This window comes from Periplaneta americana, chromosome 7 (assembly GCF_040183065.1).
Source record: "Periplaneta americana isolate PAMFEO1 chromosome 7, P.americana_PAMFEO1_priV1, whole genome shotgun sequence".
Taxonomy (NCBI): domain Eukaryota; kingdom Metazoa; phylum Arthropoda; class Insecta; order Blattodea; family Blattidae; genus Periplaneta; species Periplaneta americana.
Genome location: NC_091123.1, coordinates 147,655,563 through 147,675,206, shown reverse-complemented (window position 1 = coordinate 147,675,206; position 19,644 = coordinate 147,655,563).

Sequence of the window (19,644 nt, the reverse complement as noted above, 5' to 3'; positions counted from 1 at the left end):
ACATTAACATTAACATAGTTTATTTGAAAATATGTCCTGAGCACTGGAGTGATAAGTTATGTTTTTGCACATTGACACAGTCTATCGACATAAAATTTCTTTGTGTGCATATTTGCAGCAGCAATAAACGTTGTATTAAATTTCTGCAGTGGTTGATGACTAAGCAACTGGCAGGAATGTAAATATTAAATAGTGAAAGTGTCATCCCATCTGACCCACAAAATATTTGTTGTAGTAACGTGTGCTGTGATGTCACACCATTTCAACTACCAGTACATATTGAAATAATGTTCCTGGATAACATTACTGATTTTTGCGTTATAATCACAATAGTTTGAAGTTCCTTCGTAAGTTTTAGTGTAGCTATAAACGCTAAGAGATTATATCATATTTCCGATAAATGGACTCACTTTTCGACGAAAAATAAAATCCATGCATGTTTCCCATTTTGCTATTCTTAAGCTGTAGTTTCAAGTAATGTGTCTTCTTTTTTCGGTGTTTTGGCCTAACAAAAATTACGTAAAATTATATAATAGGAACACGTTTGTGGTGAGATTAAACATGGAGATACCGCAAGACAGCAGTGCAAAGATTGGCCAGTGTTGAACAGTTCCAGTTCTGCATAAACTCTCAATAATATGGAAAGGCGTTGGTGGATTTCCCGCCTGCTGAGAGAAGAATTTTATCAGTATTACTTGTTTTCTACATTACCAGTATGTTCCAAGTGTCGCGAACTAGATTTAGGAATGGGAGAGAATCTCTTGGCGAGTTTTGTAAAGACTGCATGCGAAGTTACACAGGGCTAGTCATCGTCCAAAGAACAGGGATGAGTAACTCAGAAGCTTTGTTTTCTGTTGACTGATTTCTCATTCAATGTTTCTATGATAAATTCGTTGCCAAAGATTTCATGGAATAGTATATGGGATGAGGTGCTCATTATTCTAGTCACAGTTGTAATCGTTTAATTTACTGTTTGTCATTTGCATCAATGTGCGTGCATTTATTGTTGGTCCACCCGAACTCCATCTTTAAAGTGAGTAGTGGACGGTTGTTTTTTTTTCTCTCTCTCTCCTCTCATAAATTTAAAGATCTGTCAATTCCAGTTCCATCGATGGATTACTCCAATGCTTGTATGAATAGTTACCCAGATCCATTTTGTATATAATATACATAAAAGAGAATAATTCTTGGCCTTGAACTGAACAACCAAATAATTGTAAACTTAACCTTTACATCCCAAGTGTGTTCGATATTTCATGCACAATCTGTGTACTAATATCACTTGCTCAATGCCCCCTCATCACGATTCGTTATTTGTGTACGATATTTATGTGTTTTTATGTTACCCAACTTCAATGGGATATGCATTTCATTAACGATATCAGAAGAATCTGGTTTCGTTCTGCAGAAAGCAGTTTTTCAACATGAAAATATTATTTTATTCCATAAGATGCAGCAGTCACTGTCTCAGGAATTTCTGTTGAATGAGGATTATTAAAATTTTCTCTTTATTTAAAATGGATGTTGATACAGGTAGTTGTTTGAAACTGAATTACATGGTTGTTTAAAGAAAATATAATGTAAATGTATCTGGAGATAAATATGATATTTATTTGGTTTTAGGATATGTCATGTTATGTTTATATCAGCACTTGCATTTCAGAGTGACCGGGCTTCCATGCATGAGGTTGCTTTCCTGTTTTTGTGTGGGTTTCCTCTTCCTTTAATAATGCTTGCTGCTTTGTAGGACGAAATATTATCTAGTGTCTCTTCTGCTTCATGCATTGCGCATTACAATATATTATTAATTTTCAGACGAAAGTCAACAGTGAACAGAAGTAAATATTGCCTATTTTCACAAACAAAAAAGAAAAAGAATAGATCCATTTACCCTCGGTTTCCTTCTACCAGTCTACCTCTTTGTCCCTCTTCAATGTTACAAATTAACGACGACAGAATGCAATTTAAGTGTGACAATATTCATTGTCATAAAGCTATGCCTATGAAATGTACAAAACTATAGTCGCGATGCTGTTATTCCCGGCGTGACTCCTCCTCTTTGCTTACGTCTTATGAAGTTAAGGCTCTATAAAGTCTAGGTAGGTAGTATCGTTCGCCATTTTTGTTCTGTCGTTGCCGAGGTACCAGATGAGGAATCTATTTGCCACACCGTTAAATATGTCGTAGCTCCTATGATAATAAATCAAACGCACTGTAAGCAAATAATTGACCGGCAAATAACGTCCTCGTGTGCTTTCTCCAAACTCCAACGAAAGAGCCAAAATGGCGGGCGATTATATTAAGTATTTATCCAGCCTTAGGAAATGCTTAACGTCTTCATCAGCGAATCACAAGACGCACACGTTTAAATGTAGCCGACCTGCAACGTGATTGGCTGCCGGAAATTAGAGCGACGAGACTATAGGAGAGAATTGATACTTTTGATCTAAGAAACTTTCCATATTGAGTTCATATTATCCCCTCCAGATGTTATGATCCTCAGTGCACGTTGTTTATTAGGTATGTGTTAACAAAGTGGACAGAAGTGCTTCATTACATTTATGCCAAGGTTTAATTTAGTGTAATTGTTTTAATTAAATTTGTTGATATAGATTTAGAACTATGGTGCATTGTTGTATATCATATTACAAATGGAAGCTACAGAAAAAGAGAAAGAAATAAGAAGAAAGAAATCAAGTTTCCATTTGTTCCCTACAGATATAGATTTAGCAGAAAAAAATTGAAAATTGCTTTTTCCATTGCTTTTGTTTTTATATAATTATTCATTTTAACACTTGATTAAAACTATAAAACTTTCTAGAGTTAAAACGTTAAAAGTGTTGTAATTTTTAAAAGAGGTAATATACCTTTATGACAATCATCCCCCAGTCCCACCACTGACGAAAGCAAATACCGGAAATCAAGATCAGCTGGAGCAGTAGTAGTTCGATGGACACTGAAGATGACTCAACACTGGTGCTGAAACAGAGCCCATCTGTCATAAAAGTATATTACTCTTTCAAAAATTGTAACACTTTTAACGTTTTAACTCTAGAAAGTTTTATAGTGCTATTTCGAGTCATGTTGCGGACTTAGGCTCTCTTTGCTAGCCAATAAAACATCCAGAGTTTGACATTTATATTTTAAACAATATGATTTTCCATATTGAATCTTTCGTACACTACTTTTAACGCTTGAATATAAATAATTGATTAAATGGCGATCTTACTCGTGTTAATTATGTAAGCATGTGCGGCTTACAGCTGTTTCGGTGCTACTTGACACCATCCTCAGAGCCTTCTGTGTCTCGGCGTCATCGCAACTTCGCTGCCTGTTGTGTGGGTGCGTTCGTGTGATGAAGAGTTGTGTCAAATAGTGCGTGAAATATAGACACACTAAAACACACCCTAATCAAATACTCAACAAACAGATCAATTTCAGAACACACACACTATTTGACACAACTCTTCATCACACGAACGCACCCACACAATAGGCAGCGAAGTTGAGATGACGCCAAGACACAGAAGGCTCCGAGGATGATGTCAAGTAGCACCGAAACAGCTGTAAGGCGCACATGCTTACATAATTAACACGAGTAAGATCGCCATTTAATCAATTATTAATATGATTTTATTCAAATACAACAAAAAGTAACCAACCCTTTTAACTACCGATATATCCTTAAGAGGAGCACTACTCTACCTATCTACCTACTAAAAGAATTTGTCTTAAAAAATAAATAATCCACATGTCATTTGTCAAATTACCCATAAACTGAACATCTGGTTAAAATAAAATTCAACTTTTTGTGACCAAGTAACTGCAATGTGATCAGTTATACTTGGTGACAAATTCTTTTTAATCAATTCTCTGTAACTAAGCACGTAAAATTACAGACTATGACCTGGTAAGCTATTTTAGGAAAACACCTCCAAACTGGAAGCTAATCAAAATATAAACATTGGTACTGAGCTATTTAATTTCAAATATTTTTTATTGCCGTAATAATAGAAGTTGCATTTATTTAACTCACCTTGAATGCCAGTTCTGAATTTTTAAAATGTACATTATTTCTCTTTTGGATCTGTATTAAGACTTACAGGATTTTGAAACCAATAATTTTATGATTTTGTGTACTTTTCACTAAATAACACAATGTTAAAGCATCTAGCTTATGTTCCTAAAAACATTTTGATCTATGTATATATTTATGTTTAATTGGACGTGACTGCGGAGAGAAAGCTGTTCCCTGATTTTCGTAGGGTAAGTTAAGTTGAATTAGCATCAGAGCATTATATATTGTATTGCTTAGTAATCTACACAGTAATGCAGAAAGTATTAATGTTTGTACATTGTGAATGAAAACAGACATTGTCATACTTCAATTTCAGTATCCAGTGTCATCATTCTGTGCAAGGGAAGTATGAAGTGTACTCGTTAATGGTTTCGTGCAAGAAGGGCTCCAGACATACATGATGAGGGAAAGCTGTTCTCCCATCGATATGATGTGAAATGAAAGCATTTATCAATTATTATTTTTATACATTAATAGTATCTGAAACGGTCTTTCTTTCGCCGCCCTTAGCAACCTAAACAAAGCGTTTAATGACAACAGTGAATTAAAATGTTTAAATTGCTCTGTCTGTGACGACCAACACATTAAAAATAAAATCCATACATTCTTTCATTAATAGCTTCTTCACAAATAACACATTATAAAGAAAAGGCGTACAATTTAAAATTATACAGTATTTATATACCAGTAATGGATAAAATAATGTATAGCACACGAGAGTAGACAGATTTTATGCGTTCGTAAAAATTATCACCCTCGGCTTCACTTTATGTGCTAAACTTTCCACTCACGGATAAAATCTAATTTTACTCTCTTATACTATAAATTACTATTATTAATCATTCTTAATTATTCGTAAGTTATTTATTTTTAAATAGTGCTTAATTTTAAGTACTGCACCTTAACTTTACATTCAATAGCAATTAGCCTAGTTTACAAACTTGTTTAACATTTATTGACTATATTAGAACCTTTGACAACGTTAAAAACTATATTCTCCACGAAATATTACATGAAGAAGTAATAATAATAATAATTTTTTTGCATAATATAACAAATCTCTACTAACAATATAATAAGTCAAAATTTACTTTACAAAAATGCTTTAATTTCAAGTTACAACATTTGCCACAATCTTCATAAACTACCTATCATTTAATAGAAGAATTTTGAACCGATAATTTTATAGAATTTTGGATTTCTCGATCTTGCCTATCAATTGGTGCTAAACCCTCTGTCAATATCCATAGAATTTGTCTCCTTGGCTCAAAAATGTTAAGATCACAATTAAATTTTTGGCGGAATATATTTTTTTCTATATTCTTTTGTGTGGAATTTATTTGTCTTCTTCTTCCTATCTAGTAGTATACTGTATGTATAGAGGTTTTACGAGTACACCTATCCCATTAAAGAATCCTTCCTTCTTTCGAGTGGGGAGATCTTCTCAATTTATTGTCTCTCTTATTATTTTATCTTTTATTAGTCTGGGTCTCCACAATTTATTCTTCTTGCTTTATATTCGTTTGAAATTTTGAAAGTTACCATTTGGAATTGTTTTAAACTCGTTTGCATTATGTTAATTTTGCTTGTGATCAACAAGTACCGGTATGTAGTCTTTCCGCACCACTACAATACTTTCCCTTTAAGGGGAATGATCTACAGGAATGACTAGATATGTGTCAAAATTAACATTTTTTTTTTTTTTATTTTTAGCCTAAAAATACTTCATAGCATTGACTTCATTTGAGAGAAATTTCAAGGTCATTAGAAAGAAAATAATTGCTTTCAGACCATTTTTTAATGTGTGCGCTCAAACTTCTCCGTTGAATATCAGGAGTTTGTTTATTTTACATTTTTAAACTTTTAATATCCTAAGACAATAACAGAGATAATTGAATAGGGTAACATTTTCAGGGCATATTCTCATATTATATATGAATAATTCTGTAAGAGGAAATTTTCAAATTGCAAATTAAAAATAAGTTAAAAATAGACGTGCAATTTTTCTTTTTTTCATAAAAATGTAAATAAATATCAAAATTAAAATTTTAAATAATCATCAAACAAAATTGGTTTAACTTTCACTTAAGACAAGATTTGCGATTCTGTGATATTTGAGAGCAGATATATAATTTCCTTTACAATACTGCATTTTTTTACGTCTGTGACTGTATCATAAAGGGCACAAGTGAGAATGTTGTTTGTGAAAGGCTTCATACATTGATATGAAACTATGTTAGAGAAATAGAGGCTCTATTTAAAATAATATGAGAAAAGAGATTTCCTGTAGTTCCTTCCCCTTAATGAGAAAACAAATGCGTTGGTCCATCTGCTCATTAAATATATTTCCTCAATGCAGCATTAGAAATTTTACATTTCTATTGCTCAAAAGCAATGCCTGCTAGATGGCACGAGAAAGAAGAGAGATATAGGATCATTCAGACAGGCTAACTGTTTGTAACAATCTCCACAGTAGATTTTCACCTGAAGATGAAGAGATCCACTCTTTGTAAAGTTGTGTTATAATTTTTAACAAATGACAATGCAAAAAGTCCAAACTGCTCAACTATTGAGAGAAATAGAAGATGAAAAAAGTTTAAATATATGTTTCGTGACTTCCCAGCACCATTCATGTAATGAAATACTCTTTAGAACTGAGCAGTTATGCAGTGGTCAGTGTTCGTTACACGTTGATTGCAAATTGGTCAGTCTAGACTTGTAATATTTCAGTCGAAGAGGACGTAGCCGAGACAGTCTTGACTGCTTGACTGTTGCAGTCCAAACAGAAATAATCTTCCCTCAGGAAATGTCAGGGGTTTGTTTCTCCAGGTTTTGTCTTCTGTTCTAAGACTGACCAGGCCACCGGCGTAGCTCAGTCGGCTAAGGCGCTTGCCTGTCGATCCGGAGTTGCGTTCGGGCGCGGGTTCGATTCCCGCTTGGGCTGATTACCTGGTTGGGTTTTTTCCGAGGTTTTCCCCAACCATAAGGCAAATGTCAGGTAATCTTTGGCGAATCCTCGGCCTCATCTCGCCAAATATCATCTCGCTATCACCAATCCCATCGACGCTAAATAACCTCGTAGTTGATACAGCGTCGTTAAATAACCAAGTAAAATAAAATAAAAAGACTGACCATGATTACTACCTTCCTCCATTTTGATGTTGGTTCGTCAAAGTTTAGAGAAATGAAACTGCGAGTAAAATTACACCGTGAGGAAATCTCGTTAGCTGAAGTCAAAGCAACCTTCTAAGGAAAGGTAACCACGAAAAAATAAATCCCAAGACTTCCAGGTTCTGGGTTTATCATAGGTTTGGCAACTTTACTGTAATTGATGCTGAATTGTGAAGTTGGTCCGAATGAATCCTGTGTATTGCTGTATTTTTAAAATACAGCCTTACTCTGATATTTTCATTACGGAACCATTTTGAAAAATTTCTATGATGAAATGTCTTACAAACTTTTCTCAGGAGATTTGAAAACCACAGTCTGAGACAAACATAATGACAGTAAGTCAGTCAGGCTTTTCTTCCTTTGCATGCGAGCAATCTTCTCCCCTGGTCCTTGTTAATACTAGACGAACTATTTCAACAGAAGTGATAGCCAGTAATGATATTCAAGGTCAGTTTGAACTTGACTTGTGTGACAACCTGAACCAGTGTGAGCAGTGTTTAGTCCTTACCCACTAGTGCAGTTTGGTAAACAGCACGTTCTTTCTCTGGAATGTATTTAGAACAATCAATACTGGCGGGAATATAGCAAAAAAAGGGACGCAGTACAGTAAAACCTCGATAAGACGCGCCCGCTTATTACGCTATCCCGTGAAATACGCTTTTTTTGTCCGGTCCCTGCACATTTCATATATAACACCTTTATAAAATACCCCGTTTGTTGCGTTCAAGTCTTGCATAATACGCTGTTTTTGTGGAATATTTTCGATGTAATTTTCAGCAATGTAATGTAACAGCAATGAAACATCCTGGTCATTGAACTCACTGGTGCCATTAACCTGAAAAGTATTGGTATTCGACTCTATCTGCGCATTTAAACCTTCATACTTCATACCTTAGTATACCCCACCCTCTTGTTACGCTCTCTTATTCAATTCCTTACCTGCATGGTAAGCCTACATACAGTTACAATACCTCACTCTCTTGCTACCGGTAACCCTCTCTCTCAAACAACAGTCCTCACTCGGCCGTAATAAAATTCTGGAAATTTGTTGTCCTTTTGTGTATTGAAGTGTCTGTGAATGTAATTACAATAAGTGTTAAACGAAAAGCTCTTTCTGTGTCGGAAAAATTGGAAATCTTACGAAAGTATGATGAGAACAGTACTCTTACTCAGAAACAACTCTCGATGCGTTAGGAATCCCATCATCGACATTAAGGACGATAATAAAAAATCGCGACTCAATCACTACAGTTGCGATGTCGGGAGGATGTAATCGCAGAAACTGAAGTGTGGTAAACATAGGACTTGGAGAACACACACACGGAAAACAAATATAAATGTTTTTTTTTTTCCGACAGAATTAAGTACAGGACATATTGTAAATGTCTTTGAGGTACAGTACAGTAATTACATAATGGAGTAATACTGTATTACCTTTCATGAATCATGTATTTCAATAAAGAAAAATGCTAATAGATACTGTATATAAGTCAAAATTAGTATATCCGCCTAATACGCGGTCCCGGTTAATACGCATTTTACACCTGGTCCCTTGAACAGCGTCTTATCGGGGTTTTACTGTATGCTATTATGCTTTTCTTATATTTGAAATATATTTTATTCTTCTGAAAATATGATTAGTAACAAATCTGGTTTGGTAACTAAGAAAAAAACTCGTATTTCTGAGCAAAGTGTTAGAATTATGCTTCTTAAAACTACTCTTGTCTGTAGGAGAACTTCTTGGAAAGAAAGTGAAGCATAAGGAAACCATTTTTTATGAGGTTTTATTCCAAAATGATGATACGTCTCTGGGAATTATAAGAAAAACATTTCATTTTGTAGAATAATTGTTAGAAATGAAGTAAATGGCATAATTTTAACGTTTGCTAGAAAGAAATTGTTACTGAGATTAAATACTGTGAATTGCTTGCTATTCTGGTTGAATAGACTAGGTCTCATGAGCAGTAACAGTTATGGCTTTGGATCCAGTATGTTTACGGTGAACTCACTGCTCATAAAAGATTTCTGAAATTGGCAGATTTCCTAAACAGACTAACTGCAGTATAAGTAGCTGCTGTGATTTTAAGTGCTCTTCATAATATTTGACACAATAACTCAAGCATAAGATGGCGCAGCAGTAATGTCTGTTAATAGCCTATAGGAGGCCTGCAAACTAAAAACACAGAGTGTACCTGTGGTAGCAATGCTTTTAAAAACATAGACATTTCAAACCGATTATTCATTGCTTTTGAATCACTGTGCAAAATGTGAAAGATTATTGGTGATAAAACTATATGAAATATCTTCACTGAGTACTGGAATATGGTGAAACTGCAGTTATCAGAACAGTGAACTGCTTATAAAACAATATGGTGTTGTTGTGGAGGCATTAAGATCTGAGACTAATAAAATTTGTGTTTTGCTCCACAGATTTCAGAACATTGACCATATAATACACCAGGTCGATTAATAAATTCAGATTCGAAACGAGGTATTGTACCTCGAACTGAAACAAATATAAAAGAAACAAAAATAAGTTTAAAATAAAAAAGAAAATACAGAATTAACATCGCTACCCAAATAAAAATAATACAGAATAATAAACTTATAAACCGAAGTGAAAGACTCAATATGAGCTATTAGAATTTCTTAACATTTTAGCTTTTAATTAATTCTCTTCACACTCTTAAGCAAACAACTGCGAATTATTGAGGTCGTTATTGGCTGTGCCAACGATATTATCAAATCTCGAGGAATACTGTATTGAAGAATTTTTGCAGACGATTTGGTATTTTTAGCACTTTCAGAAGACGACCTCCAAAGGTCAATATATAATTTGCAGCAAGTAGCAGCCACATACAATATGGAAATTTCAACAGATAAAACAAAAAATATGGCATTCTGTGGGAAATACCCAATACAAAGTAAAATTTGTCTCGATAATAAAATATTAGAAAGATGTAATAGTTTCCCATATTTAGGTTACAATCTTTCCATTTTTGAAGAATTGGACATATCACAGAAAATTAATAAATACACAAGAGCTATGGGCATTATAAATAAGCCATCCTTGGTTCAGAAACACACCCGCATACATCTCTACAACACATTGGCACAACCAATGCTCAGCTATGGCAGCGAAGCATGGACACTGAGAAAAGCAAATAAAAGGAGAATAACGGCTTGTGAAATGCGATTCATGCGAAGAACAGCGGGCTATACTAAGTGGGATCTGAAAAGAAACTGTGAAATTTTAAAGGAACTAAAAACTCAACCAGTTTAGATTACATTGTTCAATATCGGTCTAATTGGAAACATCATTTGGAAAGAATGAGTAATAGTAGACTCCCAAAGGCAATTTATGATTATGTACCACATGGCCAAAGATCTCTGGGTCGTCCTGCTAAGAAATGGCGTGAAAATTTTATGTGAGACCGTAACAGGCGTAACACTTGTCAGGCAGAAGAAAAGAAGAAGAATTTTTAATCAAACACAACATCTGCCTACAAAATTCTGGGGAATCAAAAAAAAATTGTTATGCTCAAAATCAATTTGGTACTCTCAATTACAGGAATACTTGAGGAGAGGCAATGTGAAAGCAATCAGAGCTGCCAAAGTATTGGAAAAATGTGGCAATTTCAGACTATAGATTTCTTGACAGAGAGGTTAATTAATTCAATTAAGAATTCTTGTGCCTTGCAAATGATGTTGATGGTCTGTTTTGCTTGGAAAGTGGGATGTGTTTCAGTAGCAGTTGAAACCACTTTGTCTGAGTAGTGCCAAAACATTCAAGTCAGAAACTAAAAGTACTGGTAACGATAATGTATCATTTTATATTGTGAATATTTTATATAAATAATAATAATAGACCTAGTAATAAATTAATATAATAAATTCACGGAACTCTGAATTTTTCTAAACTGTTCTGTCCTTGAATTCTATTTTCCTGTAATTTTCAGCAAAGAGTTCAATGAGTTTCTGTCTAAAATTGGGGATCTTGAACTAAATCCATCACACCTTTCTTAGACCAATGCCAGATGCAATCAAAAAGAACACGAGAAAACAGAAGAAAGAATTTGTAATATCACATCAGTAAATCTACTGTATTTGTTTTACATATTTATGTTCAAATCTAGAGTTAGTCTTTCCATATGTATTTGCTTTCAGTTTATCTTCATAAGATGAAGAAAGTATATTTTATAATAGAGTATTTATTTTATTCATAATTTATTGTTTCTCATCAACACAGCACAATTACATGCATAATTATATGATGCTAGATACGTACCACACTGTTTTCCCTATGCTCGCACTCTTTTCAATAATATATTTGCCGGGAAGAAAGTCAGACCTGGCATGGAACAAATATTCGTTATTTAGTATTTTAGTGCTGCCACCTCGAATCGAGTTGTCAACTGAATGGTACGGATTAGATCTTTCCCTTGCCCTTTGTACTACCGTGAAGCTCCATCGAATGGATAACAAAACACTTCTGCACATGCCTATCCTCCTCAGTTCTGTTGAGCGTATACTATACATAATTATATTTTAATTTTTTTGCAGTATCTTGGATACTTTTGAATTTTTGAATAATTAAATTTGATAGAAATGAAGAGTATCACTTTTGCAACATTTATATACCAGATTTATAAGTTAGAATTAAAATTTTGGGGCACCAAGAGTCAAAATTGCCCCAAAATTTGATTTTCTGCAAAGACATGATTTGGGATTTTCGGAACCCCAGAATGATTATGTATATATATATATATATATATTTTTTTTTTCAATTTAAAAACAAATATAAATTCGGGACTGAAGAGGTTAAACAGAGGTAGTTGGCAACTGGCTCGAATGACAAAGATATGTACAGCTATATACCAGCGCATGAGCAGGCAAACTGTCACGACGTGGCATAGTAGTTCAAATCAATGTTCTGCTGAAATCACTCCATGATAAATTCAAATTTTTTTATAATATTTGTGATCTTATAGCGGTATGAAAGTAAGTTAAAAATAAGATTTAATTATTTATTTAGGCAGTGCCATGGCACGAGGGCACTACCCCTAAAGCCGCCCCTGATTGTATTGTATTGTATTGTATTTATTAACATTCCATGGTATTCATACATGCTTACAGCTAGAATATGGAACAAGTCAAAAAACTTAATACTATTATAAAATCTTAATTTATAGCCACAGTCTAGGTGAAATATATACAGAAGAGGTTTACAATATAGTCTGCTAGTACAACACAAAGTTTTAGTATCAATTTCATGAAGTGTTATTGAATGTCATGAATTCACCTACAGAATAGAAGGCGTGAGAAATTAGGTACTTCTTTAATTTGGCCCTAAATAATTTTATGTTTTGAGTTTCATTTTTTATATCGATAGGGAGGCTATTAAAAATTTATACTGCCATATAACGCACTCCTTTTTGATAGCATGATAGACTTGCCGATGGAGTATGAAAGTCATGATGTGTTTCATATTCTCTGCAATGGCACTGACTCATGCACATAACTGCTGATTAAGCATTTATATGACTAGCATTCGAACACTCTTCTATAAAATCAACAACACATAAGCTTCCTTAACAGGCTGGAATTTACAAAACTCCTGCTTTCAGAACCATAGAACTCCTAAAACTGAAACCATATAAAAAAAACTGTTGTACATGAATCATGATGTACTGAGCCTACCGCAAGAGTAAATTTTTGTAAATGAATCCTAAAACAGCTTTATGTTTGACAAATTAACCCATATCACACATTCTTTCGGAAGAAGCTTGGTTTTACCTGTTGCTACCAAGGTAACTGTTTAGTTGACCATACATCCCACCCCTTATTTTTCTTCCTTGAAATATATTTAGTCTCTTCTCTTTAACCCTCCAACCGTCATTTAATAGATGGTTTTATGTTAAAGAAGAAGTAAAGAAATTGTTTTTTCTTATCTTTTAATTGTAAAACAAGCTTGATTTGAAGACGATTCTATGAAGCCCTGACAGTAGAAGTCCACTTGTCCTGTTGAATCCTGCAACACTTCGGTAAAACCATTTTTTATAGACTAAATGGTTCTGGATTCCAGCACAGTAGAGGTGGAACATTTATGTTTATGAATATCAAAGAAGATATAGGCTACTATATTACAAACAGCAAGAGATGATTCTACTCAGACGATCAATACATATCTCTGTGTGCAAAATATAAATCTTCATGTGCAAACTTAAGCACCCGTAAGCTGAATGGCTTCATATGGACAAAATTTTCTCTTCTCCATACAATTCATTAAAACATTGTAGGTTCCCATATAGATTCCATGATAGCACTGGTGTTACCTTTGTGGAAGGATAAATTCACAAAATAACGGATAATATAGTTCTGAGAAACCAGATATCCCCCACAAAGTTCTACTTCATGATTGTAAAATTGGCATCTGATGTTTTATTCAAGGGTAAAGAATAATAGGACTAATATTTTATGATAACACTGTGAAGGACGTAAGTCTAAAACTGAGATCCTTCAATCATTTTTCGCCGAATTAACTGGTTGTATTCTTTCAGCAGGATCCGTCACTCCATACATAATATACGACATAAGAGATATTTTCGAGGACTGAATGATTAGCACAAATTTGTGGTCCTCTTCATTTCACATTGTGTGATTTTTATCTTTGGGGCAATATGAAGAATAAAGTGTACAGAACAAATCCCCATAATCACATACCCTAGATGAACTAAGAGAAAACACATACACTCTTTGACTCTACACTACGAACACATCCACACAGGGAACAAGAGGCGCCAAGACCAACAACGACCAGTTCCGAAGATGACCGAAAATAGGTCGAAACATGTTAACAAGGTACGTTAATATTTAACACAAGAAAGTTCTTATCATACATATTCCGAAGTGATACAGTGTTAAAAGTTGTGTAATCAAGATGCATAAGAGAAAACATTCGTTAAATTACACTAGAGGAACTTAAGAGTTGCCAAAAATATGTGGACATCAGAGGGAAACATTTTCAACATTTTAAATTCTGGTGAGTAATTAATAAAACCAGAGTATCAGTATGTGGATTTGCATTGTACTGCAGTAGTGACAGCTATTTCATTTTCCTTCTGCATTCAAGCTGTTGGCTTTGTATTCACAAAGCATATATTTTCCGCATCAGTAGAAGCAGAGAATGTCAAATATGTTACAGATAAAACCATTCTCAAAGCAAGAATGGTGATTGTCAAAAATTGTATTACAAACAAAGCAATTGAATCAGGTGTAGAATTTTCATCCATTAACTTCAACCTTTTAGAAAATGTTGTTAATACGTTTCAACTCCAATGGACTGCTATTTAGCAGCCCGATAAGTTTAGCAGCATGAGAGAGGATCTTTTCTGTAGTGAAGAAGATCAAAACATGGCTCCGAACTTCAGTGACCCAAGACAGGTCACAAGTTGGCTCTACTTAAAAAACTCATGCAACTAAACTGAGATATGAGTAGGATATGACTCAGCCAAATAACTTAATTCTATTTTGATATTTTATTCTCAACTTGCAATTTATATTTATCTCATCATTTTTCTCTATGACGATTTTCTGAGCATGACAAAAATGCAATGTAGTTATACTTTTATAAAATAAATTTAAGCCAGTTCATATAATGCTTCAAGAAGCATGATGAGATAAATGTACAAATACCTACTCTCTCTTTTACTATGTCATAGCAAATGTTTGATATTAATAAATCTGTATAATGAATATGACATACTTTTATACACATTTTACAATTTAACGTTTTATCAAGTTATCAGTAATATTTCAGTTTTTCTTGAAATATTCTTTACATAACATATAGAAAATTAAATAAGTTAGTGTGCACCCACATAAGAAAGTAAAACTTTCAATTTCTGCAATGTGCACAAAAGACGTTTCTGGTAATCCCAAAGAGTATGATATTTGAATTCAATTATAAATTGTAGGGATTGCACAAATTACCATGACACAGCTCTTCGCTTATAATGTGACTTCGCTTTACGAAAATCGTTCTTAAAATTATGAAAATATTTTTAAAATGTTAGTTGCTTATCAGATTCTAAGTATGTTATTTGTCAAACAACTAACAGTACTTTCACAGCTCAAATAAGAAGTACTACGAAAGGAAACTGTCCAAGGGGAAACATTTTATGGACATTTACCCACAGATATGTAGGTGGTCTTACAAACAGCAACTCACCAGTATGTTCTGCATTTGTTGTGAAGAAGGGATTAAAGGTTAAATTTTGTAAATTGTATACAAAAGTAATTTTTTACTGAAAAATGGTATTTTTTAATAGCTATAGTTACGTTAAATTTACGAAGTAATTTGTGTATCTAAGTCCTAAATTTGTCTGATGCAGTTTTCATTGGAGGAAAAATTCTGCAGATACAGTAACTTTTTTTTTTAACAGAAAAGTAGTCTATTTAGGATTATTTTATATATAGCGCAGTACTTTAACATAAAATTCTATGACTAAATAATAGCTTTAAGCCAGTAACCTACGTGGTGTCTAGCATGGGATGTCAAAAATGTAAAAACTTGGTACCGGTATAGGATCCACATAAAAATAGCAAGATGTTTCCAACAATCGCACATGGTATTGACTGCTGCTTGTCAGCACAGAAGAGATGTCAGTATTATTCTATCATAATTACAGACATATAACTGAAGAAAATCTTTAGTATTTTTAAAAATAAAAGAAATTTCTCATTTAATAATAATGATTACAGCTGTTGATCAATTCAACAAATTAATTTTAAAATCCAATTATCCGATAAGATGTATTTTAATCAATTAATCGAGGCATTTTAAATTTATCACGTGGTGAAGGAAACATAATTACTTTGTGAAATCTGTATAGCACAAAACTTGTATATCATTTGGATTTGGTGTGGTAGACTCTTAAAATATGAATGACTGGTCATTAGTGCAAAACGAAGACAGTTCTTGTTTTCTTGCTTTAGAAAGATAAAAGCAATAATATTGTAAGTACAACTCTGTACAAATCCCTTGTTAATAGTTTTCTCTTTTGAAAATGTGGCTTAGGTTAAAGTTACCGGATTTTTTTTCACAATTTCCGGGGTCAGATACTGACATAATTAAAATACTCATTTTATTGACACACTAAAAATATTCATTCTATTTACCTACTAATTAAAACTATTGGTATTTATCAGAAGAGAGAATTTTTTAAGCAGGTCTTCTCTGGATCCCAATTTTGCGGAAAATTCCTGACAGATCATGTTGAAGTTGGTTAAGATAGCAAGCATGGCTCGAATATTTTCTAAACTCATTCTAGAATTTTTGGGATGCCCACATCATGTTCACTGAAGAAAAAACTATCTCCACTGAAGCATTATGTCGGGAAATACAGAGATAATTCAATCAACTTCTGGACGCATAGGGAATCATTTTCTTCTTCTTCTTCTTCTTCACTTCAAGGATTAGGTTCATGTTGAACCTGTTCCGGCGCCCATTTCGCTCTTGGTCTTCCTACATCTCGTCTTCCTTTCGGTTTATATCCCATTGCTAAAGCTGGCAGTCTGTAGTTCGGCATCCTTTGTAGATGTTCACACCACCTTCTGTTATTTCTCTTTAATTTCTCCAGCAATGGTTCCACCTCTAATTTCTTCCGTATATCTATGTTCTTCTTTTTATCTTGTATTGTACATCTTAGTGTACTTCTCATAAATTTCATTTTCTCAGAGATAAATAAAAAAAACTTTGCTCTATTTTGAGCAAAGAATAGCATTTTTTCTTTATTTCACTTTGCTATTTCCTAAGAAGTCATATATTTCTTCAAGCAAGAAATTTCATTAAATAAATGATCTTCATTCAGGTAAAGCCCACCTACATTTGAATAAAAATTGTGGACTTTTCCTTCAAATTTTTCTCTTTCTGGAGAATTCAGTAAAATACATTTCACAGATATTCTATCTTGTGAATGAAAAACGAAGATATTGAGATATTCAACAGCACATTAATAAAATTTATGAGACACTAAAAAATTATGTTACAGAATAAGAACCATATTTTGAAGATTCCAAAAGTTCCTTAATTGATGATGGAATAAATTTCTTTTTTCCTAAAGTTCAATCTTTCTATTAACTTTTATAACAATATGGAAGACTCGACTGCAATTACGTTCCCATCTTATTTTCATTACGGCATCATGAAAAAGCGGCAAAATTGCATTAAAAAAATTCATCCATAGCAATGTGCAAGGATCGTTAAACCATATTAATAATTAACACTAAAAACCTGGGGATATTTAGAGACATTTTCGGGAGAATCTCTGGTAAACTTACCTTAGGTGATCATTTACTTTCAAAAACTATGGAAAGGCCATACCACATATTGTATTATATTTGCGGACATGTTGTCCTTTGTCAAAATAACTACCCAATGATAGCTGGAAGTTTGCAATTGGAAGAAGGTTAATGATCTGAGTAACAGTATTTCTTGGAATTGGATACTGGTACTTTGTTTTGTCCTTTGTGTATTAGCTGTTTATGAAACTCAAAACTCAAGTTTCAATGGCTCTAGATTATCAGTTCACTATAAAAATTGTGTGTGATTGTTGGTTATTCAGAGGTCTGTGTATTCAGTGTTGTATATTTGTGACCTAAGTATATGATTATGTCTCGTGACCAGAATATAGTACGAAATGGAACTATAAAAATTGGAGATTTATCTTTCGAAGAGGTGGAAAAATTCAAATATCTTGGAGCAACAGTAACAAGCATAAACGACTCTCGGGAGGAAATTAAACGCAGAATAAATATGGGAAATGCCTGTTATTATTCGGTTGAGAAGCTTTTGTCATCTAGTCTTCTGTCAAAAAATCTGAAAGTTAGAATTTATAAAACAGTTATATTACCGGTTGTTCTGTATGGTTGTGAAACTTGGATTCTCACTTTGAGAGAGGAACAGAGATTAAGGGTGTTTGAGAATAAGGTTCTTAAGAAAATATTTGGGGCTAAGAGGGATGAAGTTACGGGAGAATGGAGAAAGTTACACAACACAGAGCTGCACGCATTGTATACTTGACCTGACATAATTAGGACCATAAAATCCAGACGTTTGAGATGGGCAGGACATGTAGCACGTATGGGCGAATCCAGAAATGCATATAGAGTGTTAGTTGGGAGGCTGGAGGGCAAAAGACCTTTGGGGAGGCCGAGACGTCGATGGGAAGATAATATTAAAATGGATTTGAGGGAGGTAGGATATGATGGTAGAGACTGGATTAATCTTGCTCAGGATAGGGACCAATGGCGGCTTATGTGAGGGCGGCAATGAACCTCCGGGTTCCTTAAAAGCCAGTAAGTAGTAGTAGTAGTTACAAATATGGCTTATGAAATGTCGCGTGAAAAACTTGGATTTAAATTTAAGGATTTTGGAAAAGTCACGGATAGAAAAACAGAGTTTTGTAAGAAATGCGAAAATTGTTCAGTTACAGTGGGAGCATAAATAGTCTCCAATATCATCTAAACATGTTCATTCTTTCCAAGCTGGTTCTACGTCTTCTAATGTTGCTGTTTCCAGTTCATCTTTCAATGTTACAGCACCTATTAGTGAAGTCTATATCCTCTCTTAAAGAATCTGAAATAACGAATAAACTTGTGAAGTGGATTTTGCGTGATAGTAGGCAGTCAACATCTCTGTTATTTGTCTATGGTCAACACTGTCTTGGATTGTGGTCACAAACGAGTTTAATAGAAAGGTCTTGGTTGTCACACTTACCATTTTCCTTACAATAACAAAAAAAAAAGATGATTTGTATGATATTGGGAAATCAGAATTATTAGAAAACTGAAAAATGCAAAATTTATAGGACTTGAGGCTTTTTCGGCATTGGATATGGAATAACTCTTCTCAGGTTCTCAGCCAGGAGAGTTGGATTGTTGCTTCCAAGCTTTTGATTACTAGCTTTGATATCTTCAGGGACTGAAGTGCCGTCACAGAGAAAGGGCGCGCTTCCAAACAGGGGCAGCAGCAATTCTAAGGTTAGAGCCCAGTTTAGGTGTGTGTGTATTAATCGAAAAAAAAAAATGTCATATAAACATGCGTCCTATTCTCAATATTTTCTAGCCCCTAATTTTCGATTAGTACACACACACACCTAAAGGGCTCTAACCTTAGAGGAAATACTGCTGCCCCTGTTCGGAAGCACGCCCCAGAGGAACACAATACTGCTACTTGCAAAGAAGACTTATATTCTAATAAGTTTTCTGCAACGTAAATTAGTATTAGTGCATAGTATATACTCGTACAGTGTTAATATTGTATAAAAAGATGGCAGAGCAACAGGGAGGGAGAAGTTACGTGCATCTATTCAAACCTTTATATTTCACAAACA